Here is a 27,045-nt window from a genome sequence, read left to right on the forward strand (position 1 = left end):
ACGTTCCCAAGCTTAGTTTCGAAGTGATAAAAACATGGATCTCTCTGGCAGGCCTGAAACTATATATTAAATAGTCACTGCCTGGCAGGGAGTCTGTCTGTATCTAAGACTGAGTAGCGTATGCTTCATTGACTGCAGACCATATTGCCGAAGAAGGGTCATATACCTCAGACAGGTGCAACCTCTAGACATTCATTTAATAGATGAACAAAGCTATTGGGTTTTGAAGGGGGTTTAAAGTTCTCAGTATTACAAGTTTAAATGTAATTTTTTCCCAGCATGTGTTATTTTATAGATCAATTTATGACCCTACCAGGGCTGGAAGGGACTTCAAGTCCAGTCCCCTGCCCTCTTGACAGGGCCAAACACTATCCCTACTTTATTTTTTTTCCCCCTTTAATCTATTGGCCCAAGATGCCTAAATGGCCCCCTCCAGGGCTGAACTCACAACCCTGAGTTTAGCAGGCTACTGCACAAACCACAGAGCTATAAGCAATGCCATTCCAGGAATATCCCATTTTCTTGGCACAGCCAAACCCTTGTGTTGATTTAAGTTATGGTAAGAGAGAGCTGTATACCACATTTGGTGGTCCTAGCTATTACTATTTAGGAAGACTTCTTGATCAAGCAGAGAAGCAGACAAACTCTCTAAAATATACTGTAGATAACTTTAACTGCATAATAGGTATCTGATGCTAAAATCACATCAGACTGAAAGGGGCCATAATTTAGAAGCAAGAGTACAGTTAGCATTGATATTTTAAATTAAGTGGTCTAATAATAACAAAAACTCTTATATAGTGTTTTTCATGCTCAAAATCCTGTGCAGACACTAACACAATACCCCTATGATGTAAATATCCTTACATACAAATTGTATATATAAGGGTTGAAAAAGTAAACTTCATATTTCGCAGAAAAGCTTTGCAATCAGAAATGTCCACAGTTTGCTTTCAGTCTTGATCTTAAAACTGAAAGGCTTGGTTTTTCAGTACTCCCTTACAAAAAGTGGGTGGAGATGATCCAAGTTTTGAAAAATATTGATAAAAAAAGCAAAAGAAAATGTCACAGCATGCTTGTGAATTTTTCCTATTTTTCTACCAGCACGAACAAATTGCAAGTCCTGAACTTTGAACTGGTGTTGTTACAGAACATTTTCAGTCTTGGCATAGTTCATGCTTTCTACTTTTTCCTTTTCTTTTATAATTTTTAAAGGACAAAAGAAAAGTTGCATATTTCAAAAATGAATGTAAAGCAAATTACAGAGAAGGAGAGGAGACGTGGTAAGCTAACAGGAGATAGACGTTTGCACTGAAAGTAAAGGTATCTCTGCACAGGGATAAAAGGTTCATAGCACAGCCACAACTGGCCCTGGGCTGGTGACTCTGAAGCAAGGGGCTCAAAATAGCAGTGTAGACATTTGTACTCCACCCCAAGTTCTGGAACCTCCTCCATCCTTGAAGGATCTCAGAGCACAGGTTCCAGCCCAAGCCTGAATGCCTACCCTGCAATTTTTCAGCTCTGGAGCCTGAGCCCGCTGAACCGAAGTCAGCTGACTCAGGCCAGTCCCAGGTACTTTTTCTCTGCGTCAACATACCCTAAGAGCCTAGAGGTCCACAGATAGTCAGGAAATGAATACTTCATGAGTCCCCTATGTCGCTTCCCTGTTCTAAGGTAGTACTTCCTACTGCTGTTAAAACAAATTAATGTGTGGTGATCTGACTAGGTTAACAACAGCAAGGAGCAAAACTGCTATGTGCTGCAGGACTATGAATGTCTTGTGATTTAAGAGAGAAAGAGTAAATATTAGGGCCCAATTATGATCTTTGTGCAAAACAGCTGTTTACCTGGAATAAGAAATTCAGGATTAGACCCATGGTTTTACTTTGCTTTTTACTGCTTAAATACACTGATGCAGTCACCAGAGATAAAAACTAAGGAAAATAATGAAGGAATGTTATTTGCTTTCAACTTTATTTTCAGTAGAAAATGTCTTTTCTTTCCAGTGCTAGAGCATTCTCCAGTTTTAGTTTACATCTGAAAATCATCACTTCAGGCGTGCAGTATTGAACTGTGGCTGTGTCTTCTTTCCTCATGCAATCTCATGGAATTCAGTGGAGCTACTCACATACAGTAATGCTACTTGCATGACTAAAGGCTTGTAGGATCTGGACCTTAGCTTGTCTTTAGCTAGCAAACAAAGAGAATTAAGTTAAAAAAGACTAATGCTGCAGCTCCTGTGAAAGTGCATCATAGGTACTGTGTTCTATTAACATTGCCCTTTATGGCTTTCTGCTTTCAGAGCTGGAAATGCTGCAGAAAGCATGAATATGTGGAAAGGAGATGAGGAGTGTTTTGCGTTGGTTAGGCATAACTTCTCCAGCTTATTAAGGGATGGTTGGCAGACCACAAGGTGTCTCATCCTGACATTGGGTGGAGTATGTCTGAAACAGAACTCAACTGAGACATGTAAGGTGAGACTGGTTCAGGAGACAGAACCTTTCACCTCTTAGTCACAGCCTTGAATCTAGCTTAGAACAGTAATGACAGAAAGTCACTATTACCATCTGGTGGCTGTTCAGTAGCTTATGAAAAATGACTTGATGGCTAGTCCAAATGCCTACACCATAAAAGTCTATGCCATTGTAAACACTTGTTTGCAGTTTCACCTAAACCCAAACCACCTGGGATCAGACACAAGAAATACATCTGGGATCTGAGCATGGGTTAGATTGATGGGACCACACAGTTTTGCTTACACACCAATTTCTCCTTTCCTCCTAACCATGAATGGACCTATAATAACAAAGTCATCACCAAACTTAAAACCACAGGTGGACAGTTAGAGTCCAAATACATTAATGCAATCAAAAACAGAAATCTGACTGAGTAACATAACCATACTATGCCCCTCCACAAGAGTTTTCGTGCCTTTCAAGTTTTATTTATTTATAGTATTTATATTTTGTATGGCAATATATAATGTAAAGCATAGTTCACTCACCTTATAGTGTGTCTTGCAATTAAAAAAAGTACATTTATCTTCTGAGTCTCCTTGTTATTTTCAACCTTGCTGGAATGGATACAAAAAAAATCTCAATGAAGTGCATCAACATGTTTAAATAGTGCCTTTGAGAAAGGATTCGGGAGCAAATATGTACAGTTGCACTGGGCAACTGCACTTGCGGAGTTCAAGTTAAACAAACATCTACTGCAAGGCGTCTCTCGTAATGAGGTTGTTCTCTCACTTTTTTTTCAGGAGTCATGGTCATAGCCTGTGAATTGTGTTTTGCAGATTTACGAAATTGCTAATCAACATTTTTATAAAATTACACAATATCATGATGAAAAAATAACAATTTAGAAGCAAGTGTTGCAAACCAATGAGCTTTCATTACTGGTTTCCTGATGTTACATTTAAACTGTATTTTAATACAGTCAAATTGAAAAAGTAACAATGTATGTTATATTGAATAACTTATAGCCTGACTGTAAGAAAATAGGCACTTAAAATTAATGAGTACATTTTACAGTCAGCTGAAATGACAGTTATTAAAGAAAAACTGAGGTATGGTCATCTATTAAATACTCAGTAGGACTATTATTCACATATATAAAGTCACTCATGTATATGAGTGTTTGCAGGATAGGGGGTCCTAATGTTGGGTGTGATGTACTTGCTCCATTCTCTCTTGGTGGTCATTTGATAACGAGTAGGACATCTTCATGTCACCGTCCTATTTGTGAATCTGTTGATGGCTGATCAGCCCAATTCTGGAGCCACAGATCTTATCACAGAAGGGGCAGATGTTAGTAGCTGTTGGAGGGGCACGGAACAGTTTTTGACATTCTTTTCTTCTTCACTTCTTGTCTGAACTGCGGCAGGACCCCTCAAATTCCACTACCCCCTCACGGATTACCATCTCCATTGGGGATGGTCTTGGGCAAGGTTCTCCCAAATGTTGACATCAAAGCTGTGCTTTTTCATGTGTGCTTTCGGCATGTACTTATATCGCTTCTGCTAGACCCCAATGCTCCTCCATCGTTTCTTCAGGTTGGAATAGCGAATCTGTTTTGAGAGGCACTGAATCTGTTTTGAGAGGCACAGACGTCTGAACCGTGTGACCAGTCCACCCAAGTGGTTAATGAATGATAATGTATTCAATGCTGATCATGATCGACTCTTCCAAGATGCTAGTGTTCATGCGCCTATCCTCCCAAGAGATTTTTAGAATTCTCCTTAGGTAGCGTTGATAATACTGTTTGAGTGCTGTCAAATGACTCTGGTACGTTGTCCAAGTTTCACATGTATACAGTGGCGTTGGAACAACCACTTCACAGTATACAAGGAGCTTTGTCTTGGGTTAGATGTCCCAGTTCTCGAAGACCCTTTGTCTCAGGCAGGTGAAGCAGAGCTTGCACAACTCAGAAAATACTGGTCTTCTGCATCAACATCGACTTTAGCAGAAAGATGACTTCCAAGGTATGGTAAATGCTTCACATTTTCCAGTAGTTCTCCACTGACTTCAATAGAAGGTACAGGAGAGTGTCCCGCTAGTGAGGGTTGATGCAGCACCTTGATCTTTATGATGTTCAGTGTGAGACCGAGATTCTGGTGTGCTGCAGCGAAGGCGCTTAAGATGGTCTGAAAGACTACAGGAGAAATGGCAGTAACCATATTGCCATCTGCATACTGGAGCTCCATCATTGAGGTGGATGTCTTGCTTTTAGCCTTCAATCTCCTGAGATTGAAAAGCTTCCTGTTCATTCTACAGACAGTCTTTATACCACCTGGAAGATCGCTATCAATGAGGTAAAGGGTTATGTTGTCATGAAGCAGCCTCAAGATGTTAATGAAGTTTTTGGGCCCGCCAATCTTTGAGAGGATGATCCACGGGGTGCTGTAATTGACTGAGTTAAATGCTTTGGTCAGGTCGATGGAATTCGTGTATGAGGCTTGGTTTTGTTCATGACATTTTTCTTGCAGTGGCCAGCCAGCGTAGATCATATATGTTGTTCTTCAGAAAGGTCGGAAGCCATGGTGGAATTTAGGGAGAATTTCTTCTGAGTGGCAGGAGTCTGTTTGCAAGGATTTGAGCTGGGATTTTCTCTGTCTTTGCCAGGAGGGAGATGCAACAATAGTTTGCACAGTCTGATTTGTCACCCTTCTTGAAGAAGGGATCTTCAAGAAGGGCTCTGTCATTTAGAATGTCGACATAGCCAGTTAACTCAGGAACAGTGATTACAAAAGGGAATTTGATAAAAAGTACAATAACAACTGCATATTCAAATTCATAGGCTTGTATGTTATTAATACTAACAAAAATACTAACAGGTTTTCTCTTTAGATGTCATTTCTGCCGTATTTTTTTAGATAATCAGTTTCAGACAGATTAAAATTCAGACCATTAGTATTTGTATTTCTTTCCTGTTTTTCTGAATATTTTGCTAATCTTTTTGTCCAGAAGGGCTTTTCAGACTCTCAGACATCATTAGCATACACTATGCTTTGTGACTTGAGTGCTCCACATCTCAGTGAAATGTGTGTTTTTATTTGTCTCAGATTTTTAATGGCAAGTCTATGATAAGAACATAGGGACATAAGAATGGTCAAACTGGATCAGAGAAATAGTCCATCTGTCCCAATATCCTGTCTTTCAACAGTGGCCACTTCCAGATGTGTCAAAGGGAATGAACAGAACAGGACAGTTAGCAAATGGTCCACTTCCTGTCATCCAGTCCCAATATCTGGAAGTCAGATTAGATATTGGCTAACAGTGTCTCACCTTGAAAGGCTCCTGGTATTGGAGCAATCAAAAATCTCTAGGCTCCTCTTGAGCATTTTGTGATAAAATATCATGTTTTGCCTTAAGCATTGTTACTGGGAGCAAAGAGAGAAAATATGTGGTCTGACTGGAAATTCCACTTACTAGAGCACAGACAATCTTAGATTTTTTGGTTACTTGATTTAAATCAATTATTTAAATTGTCCATCCACCCTTTTCTATGACATTCAAGCAAAGCAAAAGGAAATACATTTCAAGGTGATAGCACAAATATCTGAATAAATATGCATTTCCTCAACAGTGCCTTACAGCTTGTTACATTTTTTAAAAGGGCCACGAGTCCATGTGTAATACCAAAGGCTATGTCTACCAGGCTGACTTTGTCAGCCTCTAAATGACACACATGCTACTTCAAAAGAAATTTGAAATAGTGGGTGCGTTATTTTGCTTCTGGTAACCCTCATTCCCTGATAAAGAATGCCTATTCCAAAGTAGTCTATAACAGTCTCCAGTGGCACTATTTCAAAATAGTACCATGGACTGGAAATGCTACTTCAAAGGTCGTAGAGCAGTTTTTAAACTAAGAGGTGGGGGAAAGCCGATTGGTGCGGGGGAGCACCTGGATCGGATGGAGACTTCTCTTACACGAGGCTCCATAGATAGGGATTCCCTAGAAGTTAGTCAGATAGGGAACGTGGGAAATAATATATGGGCAAGATCAGATGTGAAACAATCGTGCATAAAAAAATCCAACGCGTCTGTGAAAGGCGGACATATAAATAGTGGTAGTTTTCTAACATGCTTTTACACTAATGCTAGGAGTCTGTCTAATAAGATGGGTGAACTGGAGTACCTCATATCAAAGGAGGAAGTTGACATAATAGGCATCTCAGAAACATGGTGGAATGAGGACAATCAGTGGGACACTATCATACCGGGATATAAATTATATCGGAAAGACAGAACAGGTCGTGCGGGTGGCGGAGTGGTACTATATGTGAAGGATAATATAGAATCAAATGAAGTAAAAATCCTAAAGGAATCAAAATGTTCCATAGAATCATTATGGATAACAATTCATTCCTCTAATATGAATATGGCATTAGGAATATATTACCGACCACCTAACCAGGACAGTGATAGTGATGCTGAAATGATAAGGGAGATTAGAGAGGCTATCAAAATAAAAAACACAGTAATAATAGGAGATTTCAATTATCCCCATATTGATTGGGTGCATGTCACCTCAGGACGGGATTCAGAGATTAAATTTCTTGATGCCTTAAATGACTGCTTCTTGGAGCAGCTAGTACAGGAACCCACAAGGGGAGAGTCGATTCTCGATCTAGTCTTGACTGGAACGCAGGATCTGGTCCAAGAGGTAACTGTTATTGGACCGCTTGGAAATAGTGACCACAATATAATAACTTTTAATATTCCTGTGTTGGGAAGAACACCGCAGCGGTCAAACACTCTGGCATTTAATTTCAAAAAGGGGAATTACACTAAAATGAGGAAGCTAGTTAAACAGAAACTAAAAGGTAGAGTAATTAAACTAAAATCCCTGGAAGCTGCATGGAAACTGTTTAAAGACACCATACTAGAGGCCCAACTTAAATGTATACCCCAAATAAAAAAACACAGTAAGAGACCTAACAAAGAACCACCATGGCTTAACAGCCATGTTAAAAAGGCAGTGAGAGAGAAAAGGGCAGCTTTTAAAAAGTGGAAGTCAAATCCTAGTGAGGAAAATAGGAAGGAACATAAACACTCCCAAATTAAGTGTCATAATGTAGTGAGAAAAGCCAAAAAAGAGTTTGAGGAACAGCTAGCCAAAAATTCAAAAAACGATAGTAAAATGTTTTTTAAATACATTAGAAGCAGGAAGCCTGCTAAAAAAGCAGTGGGGCCCTTGGATGATAAAGATATAAAAGGAGCGATCACGGAAGACAGTGCCATTGCGGAGCAATTAAATGATTTCTTTGCTTCAGTCTTCACGGCTGAGGATGTTACAGAGGTTCCTAAATCTGAGCCAGCCTTTTTAGGTGACAAATCTGAGGAACTCACTCAGATTGAAGTGACATTAGAGGAGGTTTTGGAATTAATTGATAAGCTAAATAGTAACAAGTCTCCAGGACCGGACGGCATTCACCCAAGGGTTCTGAAAGAACTCAAATGTGAAATTGCGGAGTTATTAACAGTGGTTTGTAACCTATCCTTTAAATCCACTTTGGTACCAAATGACTGGAAGACGGCCAATATAACACCAATATTTAAAAAAGGCTCTAGAGGAGATCCTGGCAATTATAGACCGATAAGTTTAACATCAGTACCAGGCAAATTAGTAGAAACACTAGTAAAGAGTAAAATTGCAAGGCACATAGAAGAGCACGAATTGTTGGGCAAAAGTCAGCATGGTTTCTGCAGAGGGAAGTCGTGTCTAACTAATCTACTAGAATTCTTTGAAGGGGTTAATAAACATGCGGACAAGGGGCACCCAGTGGACATAATATACCTAGATTTCCAGAAGGCCTTTGACACGGTCCCACACCAAAGGCTTTTATGTAAATTAGGTGGTCATGGGATAGGAGGAAAGGTCCTTTCATGGATCGGGAATTGGTTAAAAGACAGAAAACAAAGGGTGGGAATAAATGGTAAATTTTCACAATGGAGGAGGGTAACTAGTGGTGTTCCCCAGGGGTCAGTCCTGGGACCGATCCTGTTCAACTTGTTCATCAATGATCTAGAAAATGGTGTAAGCAGTGAGGTGGCAAAGTTTGCAGATGACACCAAGTTGTTCAGGACAGTCGAAAGCAAAAGGGATTGTGAAGAACTACAAAAAGATCTCAGCAAACTGAGTGATTGGGCAGCAAAATGGTAAATGAAATTTAATGTGGGTAAGTGTAAGGTAATGCATGTTGGAAAAAATAACCCAAATTACACGTACTACATGATGGGGTCAAATTTAGCTACGACAGATCAGGAAAGGGATCTTGGAGTTATAGTGGATAGTTCTCTGAAGACATCCATGCAGTGTGCAGCGGCAGTTAGTAAGGCAAATAGGATGTTAGGAATTATTAAAAAAGGGATCGATAATAAGACAAAAGAGATCATACTTCCCCTATATAAAACTATGGTACGCCCACATCTCGAGTACTGCGTGCAGATGTGGTCTCCTCACCTCAAAAAAGATATATTGGCATTAGAAAAGGTTCAGAAAAGGGCGACTAAGATGATTAGGGGTTTGGAAAGGGTCCCATATGGGGAGAGGCTAGAGAGACTGGGACTTTTCAGTTTGGAAAAAAGGCGATTGAGGGGCGATATGATAGAGGTATATAAAATCATGAATGGTGTGGAGAAAGTGAATATAGATAAATTATTTACCTTTTCCCATAATACAAGAACTAGGGGACACCAAATGAAATTGATGGGTAGTAGGTTCAAAACTAATAAAAGGAAATTTTTCTTCACACAGCGCACAGTCAACCTGTGGAACTCCTTGCCCGAGGAGGCTGTGAAGGCCAGGACTCTATTAGGGTTTAAAAAAGAGCTTGATAAATTTTTGCAGGTTAGGTCCATAAATGGCTATTAGCCAGGGATAAAGTATGGTGCCCCAGCCTTCATAACAAGGGCAGGAGATGGATGGCAGGAGATAAATCACTGATCATTGTCTTCTGTTCTCCTTCTCTGGGGCACCTGGCATTGGCCACCGTCGGCAGATGGGATGCTGGGCTCGATGGACCTTTGGTCTGACCCAGTATGGCCATTCTTATGTTCTTATGTTCTTATGTTCTTAAAATAGCTATGTGTTATTTCTTCATTTTGCATTTTGTGTTTGGTTGTATTATTTCAAAATAAGATATTGATACTAATATCAATACTAATATCAATACTAATACCTTATTTTGAAATAGGGCTGTCATGTAGGCATGGCCAAAATTACTCCTAGGTTGCAAGAAACCACAGAGGCCAATGAAGAAACAAATTAGCTACAGATACACTAGTGAGTTTTGTCGACAAAACTCACTGCATGTCCACACAAAAAATGCATTTTGTTGATGATCTGTTGACAAAACTTAGCACTTCCACCAACAACCTTCTGCCCTCTCCCAGATGAGGAAGAGCTCCTTCCTTGACAGAGTCTGTTGACAAAAATGCTGTGTGGACACTCCAGGGCTGCGGCCACACTTGGCCAAAACTTCAAAATGGCCATACAAATGGACATTTTGAATATTACTAATGAGACACTGAATTGAATATTCAGCACCTCATTAGCATTAGGATGCTTCTGACCGTGGCGTTTCGAAAGCACTGCTTTCGAACGCATGCAGCTCAGCGCAGCTACATGGGGGTCCTTTTCGAAAGGACCCCACACATTATGAAATCCCCTTATTCCTCTCAGCTGAGGGAAATAAGGGGATTTCTAAATGTGTGGGGTTCTTTCAAAAAGGACCGCTCTGTAGCTGCGCTGAGCCACGCATGTTCAAAAGCGGCACTTTCGAAGTGCCGCAGCCAGAAGTATCCTAATGCTAATGAGGCGCTGAATATTCAGTTCAGCGCCTCATTAGTAATCTTCTAAATGGCCATTTGCATGGCCATTTTGAAGTTTTGGCCAAGTGTGGCCACAGCCTGGGAGGCCTTCTGTTGACAGACAGGGCTTCCAGGACACCGGGCAGCCCCATCTGCTGTGCTTCCAGGTGGCTGTTTTGTCAAGAGAGCAACTGGGCAGTCCAGCTGCTCTGTTGACAAAGTGGATCACTCTTTCAATCCACTTTAGTGTGTAGCCACACTCTGTTGACAGACATTTAGTTGGAAAATCTCTTCTAACAGAAATGTCTGTTGACAGATCCTTCTAGTGTAGCCATAGCCATAGATGGAAAAGCTAAAACACTGCAAGCTACTTTAGATTATTCCATAATGTCTAATGATGTTACTTCTTGGATAGAAGTAGATCTCCAGGAAGTCACAGCATTAACAAAATTCCAAAATCAGTTTGTTCTCAGGAATTCCAATGAGCAGGGATATTGTTGTTTTAGGATTATAGAGAGAATGAAAAACAAATATTTAAGGCTTTTTGATAGCAGTTGGGATTCACTAATTTAAAATTTGCATATTGCTTAAGTGAACTTGTCTTTTATTAATTAGAAACACAATCAACTCACTCACTGTGCCAAAATATTGCAGTAACATTGAAAAACTGTACTGAATGACCTGACATAGTTTTGTGCAATGCTTTTATGGTGATCATTAATCGTAATGTAGTTTCCTGAAACTCTAAAATTTAAGATTTAAAAGTACAGCTTGGCTGGATCATGTTTCAGTAGGAATTGCTGCTCTATAATCTTGAATAAAATCATGTTTAAGGTGAAATATTTTATGTATGAAGCACACCAGCTATACATAGATTGGTTTAAACACTTGCATTAGCATTTTCTCTATCTCATGTACAATGGCATTTGAAAATTGGCTTGAGCCTGTTAGCGTAGTCTGGATGGAATGAGAGAGATTGTCCAGTCACTAAATCCACATGGCATTGCCCTGCTGGTGGAAAGCAGACTCAGACTGGTCAGAAATAGCCAGTAGAGAATTCCTCCATTGCCAAGGAGGTCCCCACTAGTGCAAAGCAGGAGGTGGTAGTAGAGCCAGCTGCTGTGCTGTCTGCTTCTACCCTCCCATGGGGTAATGTCACTGAGGGAAATTTTATTCAGCAGTGTAAGTTAGAGTTGCTTCTGCCCGACACTGTACTGTGTCCAATATCCAACACAAATACCGAATGGGCAACTGGAGAGGAAGGGCACTGGCCATGTGATTGCTCCCCACATGACTCCTCCCTGCCCCACTCCTAGCTCTGGTGAGGGCCAGAACAACACCCTCTGCCCCAGGCCCTGCTCCTCCCTGCCCCCTCCGTGCCTCTCCTTCCCCCCACCAGCTGCCTCCCCTGACCAACATGACCTAAGGGACAAACATGGGGCTGGACCTGGAAGAAGGGTCAATCTCCCCTCCTCCTACGCTCACCAACAGGGGCAGGGAGGGAAGCAGAGCAACTAGGTGTTAGCTTGTTCCACTCCCTGCCACGTTTCTCCACTTCCCACCATAAGTGCAGGGGTGATTCTATTCCCCTGCCCAAGTGATGTGGCTGGGAGCCAGGGAACAGAGCCATGTCACTCCACTTCCCTCTGTCAATGAGTGTGAGGGCCCTGACCCCTGCTGCGGATGCCAGCCCACCACACAAACACACACTGGCCCCTATCCCCTGCTGCCCACAGCATTTGGAGGTCGTGCTCACTCAGCCCTCCCCACACATGCCCTCTGAAATAGTCAACTTGTAAACACTTTAACCACGTCTCTTAGTATAGTAGCTCGTGTGCAGTAAGTCAACCACTTCTGCAAGTGGAAGCTGAAGCTAGGCAAATTTAGGCTGGAAATAAGGCATAAATTTAAAATAATTATCCAGAGCAACAATTTAGAAGGTAGATTTTCCCACCATGGTCAGTTTTTAAATCAGTATTCGATTTCCCCCCGCCCCAAAGCTATACTTTAGGGATGGGGGCTTGCAGGGAGTTCTATGGCCTGTGTGGTACAGGAGGTCAGACTCAGAATGGGCCTCCCTAGCTTTGGAATCTCTGATCCCTGAAACTTTTTGTTTCTGTGGCAATGTCAATAAATAATCCTTTTGCTACAAACCAGGCAAAACATTTTGGTAGTCACTTTGTACCATGGTGATCTGTGGGCATGTGTATAGTAAAATCCCATCCTTTACCAAATACCATATAATTTTATAGTTCCTTTAGCATCCTTTTGGGGGAGGGATAGCTCAGTGGTTTGAGCACTGGCCCCTTAACCCTAGTGTTATTAATTCAGTCCTTGAGGGGGCCATTTAGGGGCGTGGGGCAAATAGATTAAAAAAGGAAAACTGTCAGGGATAGTGATAGGCCCTGCCATGAGCACAAGGGACTGGACTCAGTAACCTCTGAACGTCCCCTCCAGCTCTGTGAGATAGGTATACCTCCATTTATTTGCAATAGAATGGGATGCAACAGTTTTAAGAGCTGGTCATTTGAGGATAGGTCTCTACAATGCGCTTCTTCCTATGATATTTCTTGTGTTACATACAAATGACAGAAGTTCTACACTCATATTGTTAGTTTAACACTTGCAGACCACTCAACACAGAGCTGCACCCATGTAACATCCTTGGGGGTCACCAAGGTAGTACAGGATATGTCCCATATAATACATTTTGGGCCGCCCACAGTGGTAAATAGAATTAGAACCACTGGTTTTTGGGGAAAGAGAAATAGAGTACAGGTTTAAGTAATTTTTTGAGACCTTTTGAATAAAGTTTCTGTATGTCTGCAGAACAAGTGCAATTGTAATGTGTTAAAATAGGACTTTTGTTACTTTGTTGTTATTTATTTAACATTTTATATTGCAGAATCTCCTAGTGGGCAAGCTGGCTGGAGCATCTTTGAGATAGTTACTGAACAAACACAGAGTGCATGAGTGTCCCTGTCTCAAAGAGTTTTAAGGCGGTATAGTTAAGAAGGAATGGAGAAACATAAAGGATGTTTTAGCTCTAGGAGTCAAAAAGAAATTTGCCCCCATGTCCATACTCACAGAATTAGGGGAACTACTAGAGCTTAAGACCAAGATTACTTTCCTCTAAAACATCAGACATTGGCCAATGTCGAGGGAGATGACAGAGGTCAGTGAATCAGTAAGTTTGATCACGAATGGCAAATCTCACAGTATGCTCAGTTTGATCAGAGCAAAAACCTGTTTTCACAGGTTAAGAAAAGAAACAAAAGTATCACATTAGTGTACTAAATAAGATTTAGAGTCTAAAGAGTTGAGCCAGATTTCTCTTTTAAATGGGAAAAATGCACATCCAGGCATAGTCTCCTGTCACAATGATAATGAGTAATAACAATAATATGAATCATGTTTTGTTATAAGCCATATGGTTGTCTGTTATTTCTGTAAACACCGATAAAGCATTACACAAAGCAACTAGCCATGGGGGTTAGGGGACACTGGATAATATAAATACATGGAACTGACACGAAAGAATACTATTCCAGTGCTAAACTTTTAAAAGTTTAAACAAGAAACAGAATATTTTTCACATTAGAATGCATTTTCTGAGGTAGTTTTTCCCCATTATATTTTACAAGATTTTAAATTTTATCATTAAAACCGTTAATTAATAACCAGTCTACCTTCAATACCTATAAGGCCTCTATCACCATAGTACCTGAGCACCTACTTTTAACGTATTTATCCACACAAAATCCCTGTGAGGTAGGAATATTCCCATTTTACAGATAAAGAGCAGATGTACAGAAAGGCTAAGTGATTGGATGTCTGTAGCAAAACATGGAATTGAACCTATGTTGCCCAAGTCCTCTGTTAATGCCCTGATTATTGGAAATTTTTCTACAAAAACATAATGGAGGCTCAACTTAAATGTATATCCCGAGTTTTTAAAAAAATGTGTGTGTCTAAACAGCATAAAAAGAAGTGATTAGAGGCACAAGGCATCCTTTAAAAATTGGAAGTCAAATTCTACTTAGGAAAAGGGAAAAAAACAGGATTGTTGTAAGCAAGAAATGAGAAGTAATTCTTCCACTCTACTCTGTGCTGATTAAGCCTCATTTGGAGTATTGTGTCCAGTTCTGGACATCACATTTCAGGAATGATGTGGAGAAATTGGACAGGGTCAAGAGAAGAGGGAAGATCTATGAGGAAAGACTGAAGGAACTTAGTTTGCTTAGTTTTGAAAAGAGACGACTCAGAGGGGATATAATCACAGCTTTCAAGTATCTAAAAAGACATACAAGGAGGAGGGAGACATTTTTTTTCTCCTTAACCTCTGATAATAGGAAAAGCAGTGATGGGCATCAAGGGAAGTTTAGGTTAGACATTAGAAACAACTTCCTACCTGTCAGGAGCTGTGTCTACACGTGCACGCTACTTCGAAGTAGCGGCACTAACTTCGAAATAGCGCCCGTCGCGGCTACACGTGTCGGGCACTATTTCGAAGTTAACTTCGACGTTAGGCGGCGAGACGTCGAACTCGCTAACCTCATGAGGGGATCGGAATAACGCCCTACTTCGACGTTCAACGTCGAAATAGGGACCGTGTAGACGATCCGCGTCCCGCAACGTCGAAATTGCTGGGTCCTCCATGGCGGCCATCAGCTGGGGGGTTGAGAGATGCTCTCTCTCCAGCCCCTGCGGGGCTCTATGGTCACCATGGGCAGCAGCCCTTAGCCCAGGGCTTCTGGCTGCTGCTGCGGCAGCTGGGGATCCATGCTGCATGCACAGGGTCTGCAACCAGTTGTCGGCTCTGTGTATCTTGTGTTGTTTAGTGCAACTGTGTCTGGGAGGGGCCCTTTAAGGGAGCGGCTTGCTGTTGAGTCCGCCCTGTGACCCTGTCTGCAGCTGTGCCTGGCACCCTTATTTCGATGTGTGCTACTTTGGCGTGTAGACGTTCCCTCGCAGCGCCTATTTCGATGTGGTGCCGCGCAATGTCGAAGTTGAACATCGACGTTGCCAGCCCTGGAGGACGTGTAGACGTTATTTCGATGTTGCTACATCAAAATAAGCTATTTCGATGTTGGCTTCACGTGTAGATGTAGCCAGGGTGATCAAACACTGGAATAAATTGCCTAGGGAGGTTGTAGAATCTCTATTATTGGAGATACTTTAGAGTAGGTTAGACAAATATTTGTCAGGGATGATCTAGATTGTGCTCAGTCCTGCTGTGAGTTCAGGGGACTGGACTTGATGACCTCTCAAGGTCCCTTCCAGTTCTAGTACTGTATAATTTTATGAACATAAAATCTGATAAATACAGTGTAAAACTATAAATAGGCAAGCCAAAAAAGAACACGAAGAATAACTAGGAAAAGACACAAAAACTAACAGCCTCCATGAAAAAAAGTACATCAGAGACAAGAAGACTGCAAAATTGTCTGTGAGGCCACTGGATGATTGAGATACAGTGTACTTGTACACTGATACAGTGTACTTGGGCTTTCAGAAAGCCTTACACAAAATCCCTCACCAAAGGCTCTTGATCAAAACAAGCAATCATGGGGTAAAATCCTCTTATGGGTCAGTAATTGGTTAAATATCAGGGGTAGTAGGATACAGTTTTCAGAATGGAGAGCAGTTAAATAGTGGTCTTGGCCAAGGATCTATTTGGTAACCAGTGTTATTCAACACATTCATAAAAAATCTGAAAAAGGGATAAACAGTGAAGTGTTAAAATTTGCAGATGATACAAAATTGCTCAAGATACTTAAGTCCAAAGAAGCCTGCAAAGAGTTACAAAAGGATATCACAAAAGTGGATTGCTGGGCAACAAAATAGCAAATGAAATTCTAGGTTGATAAATGCAAAGTAGTTCACATTGGAAGACACAATCCCAACAATATATACAAAATTCATGAGTCTAAATTAGCTGTTGCCTGCCATTCAAGAAAGATGCTGGAGTCGTTGTGGATAGTTCTCTGAAAATACCCATTCACTATGCAGCGATAATCAGAAAAACGAACAAAATTTCAGGAATTTTAGAAAAGGGATAGATAATCAGACAAGAAATAGCATAATGCCACTAAGTAAATCCATGGTATACCCCCAGCTTTAATATTCTGTGAGGCCCTGGTCATCTTGTTTCAAAGAAAATATATTAAAATAGTAACAGAGAGGTAGCCATGTTAGTCTGTAGTCCAACAAAACTAAACAGCAGAAATGTAGCACTTTAAAGACCTGATAAAGTGGATCTGACCCACGCAAGCTCATCACTGAATAAATCATTTTATTAGTCTTTAAAGTGCAACATTCTGCTGTTTTGTTTTGTTTCTGTTGTTATATTAAAATAGGAAGCAGCAAAGAGAAGGGCAACAAAAATTATTAGGAATATGGAACAGCTTCCACACAAGTTGAGAATTAAAAGCCTGGGATCATTCAGCTTAGAAATGTTGCAAGCGGGGTAAGGGTGGGGATATGATAGAGGTCTATAAAGTCATGAAATGTATGGAGAAAATAAGGAAACATCATTTACCCCATCACACAACACACACACAAAAATGGAGCAGCTCAAAATTAAAAAGGAGCAGATTTAAAGCAAAAGGAAGTACTTCTTCACAGAAGGCATAATCAATCCATGGAACTGGTTGCGAGAGGCTGCTCTGAAAGCCAAAATGATAACTGGGTTCAAAAAAGAACTAGATAAGTTCATAGAAGATGGTCCCATCAGTGGCTATTAACCAAGATGATCAGGGATGTATTCCCATACTCTGGGTTTCCCTAAGCCTATGACTGACGGATGCTAGAACTAAAACACGAAGTGGGGGGAAAGGATCATTTAATAATCATCCAATTCTGTCATTCCCCTTGAATCACCTGGCATTGGCTACTATGAAAAGGCAGGACACCGACTTAGATGGACCATTGGTCTGCCCCAATATGGGCATGCTTATGTTCTCATGTTATAATAATTATAATGTATGCCTATATTTTAAATGCTACAAAATATTACATTTTTGGAGCGCTAAATCATTATAAATAGTGGTAATACTCTATGGCAGAGTATGCTAATGACAAGGAATTCAGATTGTTTCCATTAGCTGGTTTAGTGCTCATCTCATCTGGTTTATTTGAAAGTGTCATTATTCTTGTGAATAGAAAAAGTAGATGAGAGTCTTTTAGAAGAAAAATGGTCAGACTAACATTGACCTGTTTTAGTAAATCCAAAACCTATTTGATTCACAATAGTATTGAAAAACTGAAATTCACAATAGGCCAGTTTATGGATCACCTGCAGATACAAGGGATAGAGGATAACATGTGGGCATAGCTACAGTCGTTGCATTTAGAGAGGCGCACAAGCACTGCTAAGGGTCATAAACTGCAGCAAAATTAGTCACAATAAATTGGATGAGTGAGGTTTTGTGACCTGCAATGTGCAGGAAGTCAGACTAAGGCCATATGTACATTTACCAGCTTTAGCAGAGAACATCATGTTTTGCGCAAAAAACATGCTACCCTCATTACTGGAAATCTACATTTTGTGCCAAAACTGCCGAGGTTCAGCACAAAGATGAAACCACCCCAATGAAAGTCTTTTTTGGTACTGATGATTTTCAGCAATGGGCCAGGGAAGATTCTTGTTTGGTTTTACCAGGCTAATTATCCCCCAAAGCTGCCCCACAATGCAGAACAGGAGGCCTGCCTACAGATATGTGCCACGCCCCTGTAGCTCTATTCTGATGGCTGGCCCTGTCATTGTTCTGAGACACAAAACAAATCGTTATTGTGAAATGCTCATGCCTCCCACACTGCCGTCAGAGGCAGACGGACAACGTGTGCTGTGCAGAGTCCAGGAGGGCAGAAGAGGCTGAGGGTAGGGTCTTCCCCTCCCTCTGCCACAGGACTGGTTGCTTCTGATGGCTGTCACACACCCCTGCCACAATAAGGATTTGCTTTGTGCCCCAGCACAGTAAATAGCACGATAGCTACCACAGGGCACTCCTCTGACTGGCTATGCAAGGGCTGCATATGTAGAGACTCTGATACCTGTGGAAAACAATGTGACCACAAACCTGCACTTTTATTTTCTTGCTTTTCTGTCACCAACAAAATTGTCAATGAAAACAGTCTGCAAGTGTAACCAAGCCTAAATGATCATGATGCTGCTTTATGATACTGAAGTCTTGGTGAGTCTATGAGGGAAGAGAGGATATTCAGCTATGACCTTGCCACTTCTTCACCCGCCAGCTGGCTTTTCCCCACACTGAGAGGAATGCAAGCTGAAATTTATGTCTGTAATAGTCCTTTCCCTTCACCTGCTGCAACCGTATTAATCTATATCCACCAAAACAATGAGAAGTCCTGTGGCATCTTATAGACTAAGTCTACATCTATACTGACCCTCCCTTTCGAAAGGAGCACGCAAACGTGCTGGATCAAAATGCAAGGGAAGCATTAATTTGCATATTCAGAATATCATTTGCATAATGATGGCCATTTGTCATTCGTGAAGAGCTGCTTTCAAAATACAAAACAGCCCTGCTTTCGAAAGTACCCTTCTTCTTAAGGGTACTTTCTAATGGGACGGACTTCCTTTCCAAGGACTCTCATCTACACAGCTGATTTGCATTTTGCAAACAGCATTTCCAGAATGGTGAGTGCCCATCATTATGCAAATGATGTGTGAAATATGCAAATTAATACCTTATTTGCTTTTGCGATCCACCGCATTTGCATGCCCCTTCCAAAAGGGAGGGGTAGTCTAGGCGCAGACAAACAGATATTTTGGAGCATAAGCTTTCACAGGCAAAGACCTGCTTCATCAGATGCAATCTGACGAAGTGGGTCATTGCCCACGAAAGCTTATGCTCCAAAATATCTGTTAGTCTATAAGGAACCATAGGACTTCTCATTGTGATTCCTTTATGTCAGCTTTCAGCCTTAATGTTTGCATGCACAGGCCTTCGGATTCTCCTGTAGCCAGGGGTACTTCATCCTCTCTTTGCCCCAGGCTCCAGTCACACTCCATCCCTTCCCATAAATTCCCAACCCCACCTCATCTCACCCCTGCTCTGCCTGTCTTGCCCCCCAGCCCCGACTCACCTTTTCCCCACCTCGTTCCCTGAGTGCAGCCCCTCCTACTCCTCCCCCACCCTTTCAGAGCTTCCTGAACGCTGCAAAGCAGCTGTCCTCCATGGGCATGAGGTGTGAGGAGAGGAGAAGGAGTTGGCTGGCCGGGCTGTCAGCCGCCAAGAGGCACTGAGGGGAAGGGAAAAGAGGGAGGAGTTTGGCTGCCCACAGGTGCTGAGCGCCTGCTGATTTTTCCCTCTGGGCACTTCAGCCCCAGAGCACCCATGGAGTCAGCATTTACGATTGCATGAGTTTGAGAAAGGTGGTAAGGAAAAAAACGTAGATGTCTGTTCTCGTATTACCACCAAAGAAAGTTCTCCAAAACAAATACATGGTGTAAAAAGAAGTGATTTGGGGAATGGGAAGTTAGAGCATCACGTCAAAGTAGACAGAACTATAAAAGATCTGTAATATTTGCAAATAACTAACATGTCGTGGCTCTAGGGTAGTTTGGGGTTCCCTATGCATCATATCCCAGTATTTCTGTAATTCCTTTATTTGCATGCATTGTACATAAACAAAATAATTACAGAAATACTGAGCTACGGCCAGTTAGCACCCAGCTATGCTACTTGTTGCATTTTCTCATCCCCTACATCTCTGCCTGTGTTTTTGTAGAACGGGGACTGCCGTCTTTCTTCTTTGCATAGCACTTAAGACATTATGTGCGCTTTTGAATATATATAAAGCCAGAAGCTTGCAATAAGAATCCCCTGGGCAGACCCTCTGCATCTGTACAACTATCTGTGTAGGATCAGGATCAATAATAGTCCTTCTAACCACGTACGATACTCTTGAGCGTGTTATGCAAAAAATATATTTTTGTAACAAGTGATCTGAAAAAATTGGCTTCACTGAAATAGTCTTTATTATTTTAGGGGATGGAACAACAAGAAGCCCTGAGGTGAAAGCCCAGAGAGTATGTTTATGTCCATTACTGGAAGCATTCAAACAAGAACGTGTTTTGAATTTAGTTACAATTTATTTTTTCAATACGTTTAAAATATTTTGCACGTATTAATATATGTCCTCACTATCTGCTTTCAGCTTCTCTTTCAAGAATCTAGCAACAATATCAATGACATCAATGGCATAAACAAGTATTATAGGCAATATTCCCTGTAAGCTGTGCACTTAAAAGGCCACCCCAGCTGATTAGCAGACTGCCTATAGCAATATTCTATAGCAACTCCAGGCAATGCTGTTGTGCAGGCCATTAGAAGTCCGGTCAGCAGTGCAGCAGGGCTCCATGCAGCTCTCGGAAGCAGGCATCATTTTTCTCTGGCTCCTAGGCTGCGCTGCAACCCAGAGGTGCTGCACGCTGCCTCCCCTCAAAATCCCAGACCCCACCCCTCACCTCCTCCTTCACCCTCATCTGCTGCCCCAACCATGAGCCTTCTCCTACACCCAGACTCCATCCCCAATACCCCACTGAATTCCACACTCTGAACCCCTCAGTCCCAGCCCAGAGCTCTGACACCACATACCTCATCCTGAGCCCCACCCCAGAAACCACATCTCCAGGCACAGCACTCTTCCCCCCATGTATACCCCAGTGCCTGGCCCAGCCCAGAGCCTTCCACCAGACCCTGAATCCCAGATCCTGCCACCTTAGCCCAGACCTCCCACATCCTATGACGAGCCCATAGCTCCCTCACACACTCTGAACTCCTCATTGCTGGTCCAAGCCAAGAGTCTGCACCCCTTGCCAAAGCTCTCACCCCTTCCTACATCCCAACCCTGTTCCCAGCTGTGGATGGGACCAGGACACTTGGTTTTCTGCATTCAGAAAGTTGGCAACCTTAGGTTTATTCTATCCATACTATGTAGCACCACCTGTAAGCAAAGCAAGCTTTGGTTGACAACTGCTGACTGAAATGATGGCACAAATTCTTATTAAAAATGTCTGATAGATGTTATTAATGATGTTTGGCCTTGAATGATGTATGGTGCACATAAACCAAAAGTACTGATTGTTGTGAATAAGTGGGAGGCATTTTGTTTGCACTTGCAAACCATTCTTCATTTGTACTGCTAATACCTGCAGAGAGGACTCACCCAATTTGTACATGCTGTCAAATATCAAGGCCTAACTGACACTGACTATAACCAAACCAAAAAGCAGTCAAGTAGCACTTTAAAGACTAGCAAAATAGTTTATTAGGTGAGCTTCCGTGGGACAGACCCACTTCTTCAGGCCATAGCCAGACCAGAACAGACTCAATATTTAAGACACAGAGAACCAAAAACAGCAAGCAAGGAGGACAAATCAGAAAAAGACAATCAAGGTGAGCAAATCAGAGAGTGGAGGGGCGGGGGGGAAGGTCAAGAATTAGATTGAGCCAAGTATGCAGACGAACCCCTATAGTGACTCAGAAAGTTCCCATCACGATTTAAACTATGTGTTAATGTGCTGAATTTGAATATAAAAGTCAGCTCATCCACTTCTCTTTCCAAAACGGTGCGATAATGTCTCTTCAGTAACACACATACCTTTAGGTCATTGACAGAATGCCCCATTCCATTAAAATGTTGACTAACTGGTTTGTGGATCTGGAGTGTTTTGATGTCTGTTTTGTGCCCGTTGACCCTTTGTCTAAGGGAGTTAGAAGTCTGTCCAATGTACAAAGCATCTGCTAGTACTAATGCAGATCTCAGCCAGAGAAACAGAGCTCTTTCCGCACACAAAGCCTTGTAAGTACAGAAGATGGTTGAACTAATACATCCATTTTCTAGCATTTCCATGTTTGAGGGCGACTTCAAGCCTCCTGGACAGATAAGACCTGTAATGGATATTTGGACTCTTTATGCCAGGACCAGCAGACTTAGTTTTCTCTCAAAGGACATCTTTTCAGAATTGTATGCAGCAGTGTCATAGCCGTGTTGGTCCCAGGATGTTAGAGAGACAAACCTGAAAAAGAGGTCTGTGTAAGCTGGAAAGCTTGTCCCACCTACCAACAGAGCATGGTCCAGTAAAGCAGTGTTTCCCAAACTTTACAGTAACACAGCACACTTCAACGAGACAAACCATTCCACGGTGCACCCACTTTTTCAGCTGAATTGATTGCTCATAAACATCACATTTACTATGGTTGCAGTCTCACCGGACAGGTTTGCAACACAGCTGTGCACACAAGCTAAACAAGGATCAAATGCATTGACGTTTCAAAACCATCACAGGAAACACCATCTTAGACAGCAAACACAGGCGTGTTTTCAAGATCTGCTCAATGCCGTACTAGGGATGTTGAGTAAATGAGTGACCACTGAAAGCAGGCTACCCTCCCTGCCAGCCCATGGGAGCCAGGATGAGGTATTTAAACTGCATCCCAGCTCCAAAAGGCTCCCACCCTTCCTCCTTCCCACTTGCCCCCCACAGGGAGTTGGGGCTGGCTCCCTGCCGCTCGTTCAGGCCAGGAAGCAGGATTTCAGCTACCTCCTAATGCGAACAGGATCCTGTCGGTCCATCACTTCCCCTTACAGTGGCTCTTCAAAGAGCCACTGCAGGGAAATTGATGAACCCTACACCATCTGGGACTAAGGCAGCTTTGCAGCTTGAACCTCAGCTCACTTGGAAAGCTCTCACGGCGCACCAGTGTCCCATGGCATTCTGGTTGAAAACCACTGTAATAAAGGGTATTACATCTATCTCCCATTTCAACTTTTCAGTAGCAGGTCCAGGAACTGGTCCTGGAGTTAAATGTCTAGATGCTGTCCTAGATGTTCCAATCAATGGCAATGTACCCATTCATAAGAGCAAACTAGCATCACCACGATTATGGGAGGAAGAAAAGAAAGTCACTCTTTTGAGTCCTCTTAATTTGGCTATAAATAGACAGTCATGGCAGATTGCTAAATTAGAAGTCATGTTCTTGTCATTTAAAAAAGAAATTAAAGATTATCTATCTATCTATCTATCTTTATTTTCAATCAGGTCAAGAAAATAATTAAAAGCAATTTTTACAGCTGCTTCAGAGTTGACACTACATGTATCAGCAAATTCCCCTGCCAGTTTTTGTGGTTTGCTATCACATTTTCATTTGTTTAAAATGCCAGACAAACAGTAAGAGGAAATGGCAAAACCGACTACACCCAGTTTACAAAGTAAACAAACTGAAAATCAATATTTTTTTCTCTACTTTCTTTCAGTTACAGTAATATTAGGGATTACTTGTAACAATAGTAGTTAAATATTTTGGGGCAGAATTGTGATTTTTGGGTTGATTGGGGCCTGTTTAAATTTTTAAATGACACAAGCTCCTTTAGACAGGTTGTCAGTAATGTTTTTAATTTTTATGATTTAGCTTTTCCTTGTGTGTGTGTGTATGTGTTTACTTAGCCAGTTTTAATTAAAGGAGTGTAATCCTTTGCATGAAATTAAAAGAATTAAAAAACATCCTAACTTGCACTTTCTCTTTCTTGCAATCAGCGTTTTAATCACTATGCCCATATAGTTTATGAAGAATTATTCATTTCAATAAAGAAGCATAAATCATAGATTATGTGATTGATGTATTGAAATGTAGCTTCTTCTTATGTACGTGATTCAAATAAATAAATAATATTTAACACTTCACATATATAGTGCACTACAGATATTAGAATGAATCCTTCCAATAGCCTAAAGAGGAAAATAAATACAGTAAATAGTCATCATTTTCCAGATAGGGAACTACCACAAAGACAGGCCAAACAGTACAGGCTGAACGTTTCGATTCCAGAACTCTCTCATCTGACAACAGCAGTAATCCCGCATGACTTTAGTTAGCCAGATGACCATTTATCATGGGTGTTGCCAGGCTTCTGGTGGTCCCATAAAGTTTGTTTACAGCCACCAGTCCTGGAGCTCTGTGTTCTGTGCTGTTATTTAGCCTAGTGTACCTGTAAATGTCTTCTAAGATCCCAGTAAGCAGTGGAAGTGTTGATAATGCTGCTTGACAATATTGACCTCCCGCGGTCCGCCACCAGTCAGGTCCCCTGGGTTTCGGATGAGAGAGGTTCAACCTGTATGTCAAAACGACACCCTATGGCCCCCATACTGCCTAGATAGAACTCCATTTAGGATCTGGACCTAATTCAATAGTAGACTGGGAATGAGAATGCAGAAGCCCTGGCTATAGGTCCTAAACCATGTTGTCACTCAATATCATATCTTAATTGTGTTACAGTAACTTTGATGCTGATGCAAAATTAGTTTACAAATATTGTAACTCGAACATCAAGATTAGCAAACAAGATAGTCAGCCAATCTACATCATCCTGAGTATGACACAAGTCTAGGTAAAACTTTCTGCAGATATGTGTTTTGTTACAATGCCAAGCTGAGAGAGTAAATACTTCTGTGACCAATGTTTGCACCAGTAAATTGATTTACCTTTTTTTAAAGCGCTGACGCAAGTTTGACAAAGGGAGGTGTTGGGGTATCATTAGTGCTGATTGGTTCGTCCAGTACACTCCCATTTGTCTTTAAATGATTGTCCAGCTGTACAAGGTCTCAGATAAGCCAATTTTCTATTACAGGTGCAAGTTAAGGTATTACTTAGAAAGTAACCAACTAAGCAAGATTACATGTTTGACTTTGGAGGTAAACCTAAAAATGTACTTTTACAATGACTATTAATTTTATTTTATACTTCTTCCACTTAACACAAGTAACTTTGTGCAAGTGTAATTCATTTGTCAATTTAAGTGAAGTGCGAAGGACTGACAGTTAAGATTTGCTATGCTGTAGCTGTAACTGGCATTAGCAGGTGCATTTGGTTTTGCCTCAGACACGAAATACAATCTTCATTTTTGGTCAGAAAAATCAAAATTTAAGAAAGACAGGAAGCAGCAAGAGCTATCTGCAGTTGACTAGATAATTAAGAATGATATGCTTCTGTTCTTTTAGGGCCTCTGGCTAACTACTGAGAATTTTTATCAAGACTTTTGGTTTACCTGCTAACATCCAAGTAAGTATACACGAATATGAAATAAATTGCTCATTTTAATTGTCTGTTTATTTTAAAGTAGTAATTATAGCACATTTCATCTTAAAATTGCTTTAGAAACAACATTCATTTTTTAAATTCATTGTCATTGAGAATAAGAGAATTGATGGGACACAAAAATACCAGCCATTACAAAATGCTTGAGAATGCAACTGTTAGGCGAATAAAATAAGGTGAAAGATAAACCTATTTGATAAACCTCGGCTCATTCGTAATCCTAGATGCAACACAGAATATAAATCAAAATTGCTGTGAAATAAAATAGAAAAACAAGTTCACGTTTTTCGTATTTCATTACATATTGAAAAGGAGTTATTTGAATATATTATCTGAGGGCCTTTTAAGAAAATTATGTTCTATTGTAACGCAAATTTCATTACCAGCAGATTAACTTAAGCTTACTTAGGTTTTTAGAATATACTTTAGAGGGATAATTCTTTGTGCATCCAAAATGTTCATTTCAGTGTCATATCTTAAAAGAAAAAAAAACATGCTTTTGTTTCCGTCTTCCTTCTTGTTCCACAAGAAGGAGCAAAAGACTAGGTCTGTCGCAGCTGGGTTTAAAGAACATAGTTAAGCCAGCAGACTTTTCTGAGACATATACCTAAGCGGGAGAATTAGCGCTGGTGTTACCTAGAAAAATGGAGCTGGTGCATAATATTGCTGCTTAGCCGTTCTTCCCTTTTTTTACGTTTGTGCCTTTGGAAGTGCTTTGTGGAGAAAAGACATTGCCGCTTGTGCTTCTCGGGGTAACAGTAGCTATACACAGCATTGGCTGGTAGCTGAGTTGGTGAAAGCTGTATTATATTTTTGATATATACGCCAGCTGTTGGAAAATTCAGCTTTTTAGAACCCTCTTGCACACACCTGGGATTTTATGTGAACAGTATATTTTATGTGAATAAATTCTTTTGGAGGTAAAGTGCAACAGAGATTTTATGCATGCGGCATTTTTTCCACCCAGACACAAGATAAAAATAGATTTGCATGTAGTTACATATCTGAGGTGATCAAATTTCAAAAGTTTGCGCAATAAATAACTGGTTGCACAAAGATTTGGGTAAGATTATTAACAATTCAATGCATTCACTGCCTTGCATAAAACATGCCTTGAAATATTAATAAATTTCTGAAAAAATTGACCTTCCAGTTCCATGAATAAATAACATAGACCCTGAATCTGCAAAAACTTATGCAAGTGCCCAAGTTTGCTTACATGAGTTGTCCCAGTAATTTTAATAAAATTTCTTATATGAGTAAGGTTACGTATACGTACATATGTTTGCAGGACAGGGCCTAAGACTTTAAGGACTGGATGGTAAAAAGTTGGTTATCTAAAAAATACATGGTAATGAAATCTAAAGAACATATATACACATAGTAATTAGTAGTCTTTTTATTATGTAAAAATGTATACAATTTCAGGGAGGAAAGGAGGGTGTGATAATGTCTTTTACTGGACCAGCTTGTGTTAGGGTAAGAGACAAGTTGTTGAACTACACACACAATTTTCTTCAGTTCTATATAGCTCTAAAGCTTGTCTTTTTCATCAACAAAAGTTGGTTCAAAAAAGATATTGCTTCACCTGTGTCATCTCTCTC

The 27,045-nt window shown here is 40.9% G+C and overlaps 1 protein-coding gene across 1 annotated transcript in view; it reads left to right on the forward strand.

The window, feature by feature from the left end:
• Positions 1–27,045, forward strand: part of SLC38A4 (solute carrier family 38 member 4) — a 74,541-nt gene that overhangs the window by 15,825 nt on the left and 31,671 nt on the right. Inside the window, exon 2 of the mRNA XM_075014017.1 lies at positions 25,345–25,405. The gene's annotated coding sequence lies outside the window, so the exon portion shown is untranslated. The remainder of the gene's footprint in view (positions 1–25,344; positions 25,406–27,045) is intronic.

The sequence above is a fragment of the Carettochelys insculpta genome, chromosome 1 (assembly GCF_033958435.1).
Source record: "Carettochelys insculpta isolate YL-2023 chromosome 1, ASM3395843v1, whole genome shotgun sequence".
NCBI lineage: Eukaryota > Metazoa > Chordata > Testudines > Carettochelyidae > Carettochelys > Carettochelys insculpta.